The sequence below is a fragment of the Aegilops tauschii genome, chromosome 6 (genome assembly GCF_002575655.3).
Source record: "Aegilops tauschii subsp. strangulata cultivar AL8/78 chromosome 6, Aet v6.0, whole genome shotgun sequence".
NCBI lineage: Eukaryota > Viridiplantae > Streptophyta > Magnoliopsida > Poales > Poaceae > Aegilops > Aegilops tauschii.
This window is the reverse complement of record NC_053040.3, coordinates 112,561,980-112,567,232: the sequence shown is the minus strand read 5'-3', so window position 1 is coordinate 112,567,232 and position 5,253 is coordinate 112,561,980.

Below are 5,253 nucleotides of genomic sequence, written 5' to 3'. Positions count from 1 at the left end.
AGGTTGTCGGATCCCACACATACCAAGCATTTCAATCATACACACAATATGCTCGATATGTCTAAATACAACATGGCATCACAACAAAACTCTACGACTCAAAGTATTTATTTATTAGGCTCCGAGGAGTGAGATATTACAAACATGGGTCTCATGACCCAACATTCAGAGCATACAAGTCAAAGCACACGCGGAAGCTTAACATGTCTGAGTACAGACATCTACAAATGAAAAAGGCTGAGAAGCCTGACTATCTACCAGATCCTGGCGAGGGCACAAGATCGTAGCTGAGGTATCAAGCTAAACGTCGAAGTCCACACGGAACTACTAGCGAGACTGACATCTCTCTGCCAAACATAAAATAGGCAAATGTGAGTACAAATGTACCCAGCAAGACTTACATCAGAACTAGCTACATATGCATCAGTATCAACAAAGGGGGTGGTGGAGTTTGACTGCAGCAAGCCAGCTTTGACTCGGTGGCTATCCTGAACTACGACTGCAAGTAACTCTTTGAGGTGGCGCACACGAGTCCACATATTCACCATATCAATACACCACTATGGATCCGCTCCCGTCTCCCTACGAGAACACCATCCATAGCACTCACGCTTATCTTGCGCATTTTAGAGTATCCACTTTCACTTGTCTATGAACTGTACAAGCAACCCAGAAGTCCTTTACCGTGGACACGGCTATTCGAATAGATCATTTATAAACCTGCAGGGGTGTACTTATTCACACACGCTCTCGCCACTTACCACCATGTACACGTCGTGTATCTCGGCAACCTTCAAGCGGAAGCCTGGCGAGGCAGTCGGCCACGACCTGACTAACCACACAAGTCTCTAGTCCAGGTTTATCGCCTATTCGGGTTCCATCCGCAAGGAGATCCGTCCGGGGTGTCGCTCACGGCCCCAAACGATGTGAGCAGGGTTCCCAAGCCCACCATCCGGGTGCCACTTGGTACAATCTGCCACTATGCCTAGTCTGTCCCAAGCCCACCTGTACCGGGTGCCACTTGGTAGACTACTAACACTACCTACAAACACCAGAAACTGGTTGCAACTCCTGGACAGAGATCAGGTTGATTAATAAGTAGAGAGGGGCACTTAAGCATTCCAATGCGTGGTAGTAACTGTTCATGGATCACAAACACAGAACTCAGTTCCTGAGGACGGCTGCAATGAGACAACCCACCATGTACTCCTACATGGCCTCTCACCGCTACCTTTACCAAATCGTGTTCACACACTTAGCTCTCAATAGTAGGACATGTTCACAACTTTCCAGTTCACCCCCGATGAATCAGACCTGACACAACTCTAAGCAATAGCAGGCATGACAAACAAGCATGAATGAGTAGGCACATCAGGGCTCAAACAAATCCTACTCATGCTAGTGGGTTTCATCTATTTACTGTGGCAATGACAGGTCATGCAGAGGAAAGGGGTTCAACTACTGCAGCATGTAACAGTTGAATCGCTGTTGTCCTAATGCAGTAAAAGAGAGCAGGAGCGAGAGAGTGGGATTGTATCGGAATGAACAAGGGGGTTTTGCTTGCCTGGCACTTCTGAAGATAGTATAGTTCTTCATCGGTGTCATCGATCACATCGTCGGAACCACGTCTATCGAGAGGGGACAAGCACCGGCAAACAAGGAAGAACTCAATCAATGCAATGCAACAATTATGATGCAGGATTATGACATGGCAATATGATGTGATTTGAGCTAACACAACTAGCAACGATTTAAATGGAGTTGGTTCGAACACTAGGTTCAAATTCAAACTCCACATGGGACATTTAAAATGCCATTTATTCAAACTGTCATAAACAGTGGCTGTAAGTTGTTGAAACATGCATTAAAATGGTACAGATGGATAGATTGGATTTTTTGATCATTTTTCCTATATAAAATATTTCATTTGGAGTTACGGTTGATTTTCTATGATTTTTAGAAGTTTTAACTATTTTCTGGAATTTCTAAATCATTTCTGAAATAAGAAAAACCAGAAAAGCATTTACTACGTCAGCATGACGTCGGTGTGACGTCAGCAAGTCAACAGGACCGTTCCTGGTCAAATCTGACCAGTGGGTCCCGCGTGTCACTGTCTAGGCTAATTAACAAAGTTAGTTAACGCTAAACTAACCCTAAACCCAGGTTAATTTTTTTTGAATATTTACTGTGAGGCAAAGCCCCACAGCCCTTTATTAAAGAAAGCACAACTGTACAAACAAATTAGAGACTATACAAGGAAGGAAAAAGAAAAGAGTCTACCTATGGCTAAACAACCCTACCTGCTTTACAACAAAGAATCAACCCAATCCAAGAGTTTTGGTTTAATACAATCCTTCACCCTATGAGCAAGCAAAGAAATATCATGGATGAATTTACACTTCCAAGCACTGAAAGTAGCTCTCTGAGCTCTGAAGGTTCTGCCATTTCTTAAAATCCAAATATTCCATGCTGCTGTTAGCATAACTTCAAAGAAAAAAGGGTGCCTGAAGCTAGACCTAGCATGTATGATACATTGCAGAATATCTGAGCCTCCAGACCAATCAATGCTCAAGTAACTCCAGACTCTACAGCTGAAGGTGCAGTTAAAAAACAGATGGATTCTATCCTCATACACTCCGTATGGGTCGACGGCGGAGCTCGAGGTCATGTAGGAGAGGCACGGGGGAGGCTGTGGCCGTGGCGGTGCTCGTCGGCGGCCTCGGGTGTGTTCGGTGGTGCCGCACGGAGAGAGCAGAGGAGGGAAGGGGCCCAGGGGAGAGAGGGGAGAGGACCAGGGGGGCTCGGGGCGTCTCCAGGCGCTCGGTCGAGGACGAAGGAGAAAGCAGGAGGTGGAAGCAGGAGGTGGCGTCCGATGCGCGTGCGGGCGACACGCCTCTGCCAGTAGGCAGAGGTAGACGGCGGGTGAGGGGGTTTGCGGTGGTGGGCTGGGCCAGAACGGGAGCTGGGCCGGCTCTACTGCAGGTGAGCGCCAGGTAAGTTTCTCTCTTTTCCTATTTTCCTTTTTGTTTCTATTTATTTTGCTCTGTTTTCATTTAGTAATAATACTAAACCATTTTTGTTGCTTCTGAAATTAGTTGTGGATGCAATATGGACTAGCCGAAAGCCCCACAATATTTTTCAGAATGATTGGAGTTATAAAAGTATTTATAGGAATTTATAACCCCAACTCAAATACAATATGGGTTAATTCAAAAATCCAAAAATATCCTAGAAATATATTCATCATTTTTGGTAGAGGTTTCTACCTTAACCAAAAATCATGAACTTTTCTTGATGCACTTTGGGTTCATTGAAAATGTTTTTAAGTTGAACCTGGTTGAGTTTTTTTTTTGTGCTAGGGATTGATCACCCCTAATTCAAGTTTCAAAAATTTAAACATGATGCATGGATGCAGTTGCAACTATTTGCAGGCAAATTCTAGGGCTGTGACAACTCACCCCCACTAAACAAGAATCTCGTCCCGAGATTCAAGCGTAGGGGAAGAGGAAGAGGGGATACTAACTATCACAATCTTCATGATCCAACTACCCTTCTCGAAGATGTTGATTCATTGCTCTAAATTGATCTTGACGTCTTTGCTCTCGAGATCTTCATTCAACATGATGACGACAAAAAGACACTCTAGAGGAATCGATCTTCACAAAGATCATGCAAATCACGATCAACTCACGGAATGAGACGTTGAACAACTCTTGAGCTGAGACACAAACACACATCAGAGATGATGGTAAGAATCTGATGACGAAGGTTTAATTTGGTAGGCAAGAATTCCACGCTTGAAAAGATGGTGCACTAGTTTCAGAGTAGCGAGGAGATAATTGTCATGATTCCATAACGGGACACCTTGGGGGAGGTGACTCGTAGAATTTTTCCCTTAAGTGGCAAAAGAATTACTTTGATCCATAGATCATTGAAACTCTTCATACCAGCCTGAGGCAATTCAAAATTGATTGTTTGAAGGAATTCGAAAGAATGTCATACCCAATTTGGAACGGAAACAACGGTTATAGAACAACCCGGCAAAAAGGAAGGCACATTCCAATTGATACCGAGGATATAACCTAGTGTCTGAGCGTGCTCTCAAGAATTTGAGCATTTCCGTATTCATCAAGGTTTTACCAACATCCGTGCCGAGGATCCTGGCAACTCATCATACTACCATGATGGATAATGATGGAGGATGCAGATGCAAAGGAAGATAACACTCAATTTCACCATGACTGGTCCAAGGGAACAAAATCTGGATGATCGACTGAGAGACATTTAGCACTCCGCTTCTAATGTTCTCCTTGATGTTCTACATACCACAGTCATACATAAAGCATTAACGTGGCCATCAAGTATAGGTCGGACTTTGGGAAGACAAAGGATCCATAAGGATCAACTTCTAGAATAAGTCACACGAAATCCTCATGGAGAGAATGATCAAATTGCTTAATCAAGATACTACAATAATAGATCTTCCGGCTAGGTGTGTCGGCCAGAACATCAACCTTGTCGGGACCTACATCATAGATCTTGGAAAAGTTCCAACCATCATATCTGCCTGAGATTCAGATCTGGTTGGGAATAGAATATTTTGGACAGCATGTCTGGAAAAGAAAATTAGCAACACAAACCGACGAGAAGACGTTGCAAGATTCTCGGGAAATGAACTACGGTAGCAAGCTCCAAAGTATGAGCGGGTTCTGCTACACACATGTGAACACTTTGTCCCAGACAAGCATGACCACATAGTAGTCTTACAATAAAACACTACAGAGTTCAGGTGGGGAACCAGCATTGAAGATAACGAAGTCTTGTGCATGTCCGTCTGGGCCCTTCGGGAATAGCATTTGAACTTCTTATCCTTGAACAAATCAATCAGTGGCTTTGTGTACTAGGAGATACATATGGAATGGAGGTAGCGAGCCTGTCAAACCATAGCATACTTCGCACATGCATGACTGACTTGGGATGATTCCAGAGGAAGCAACAACAAGCTTTCTCGAATCCACGGCGGCAACTTGCATCAGATGCACATGAATTAGAGGAAGTCACATCTTTCAATCAGACACATGCTTCATGAACGGGACATGAGGGCAATGCTTATAAAGTTTCCAACACTAGTGTAATGTTCAACATGAATCATGGGGGAGACAAAATGATGCTGATGGGCTCAACGGCAACTCATCAGAATTTCCATATCACTGGACTTCCACCATCATGTGAACACGGTGATAGCATTGGTCA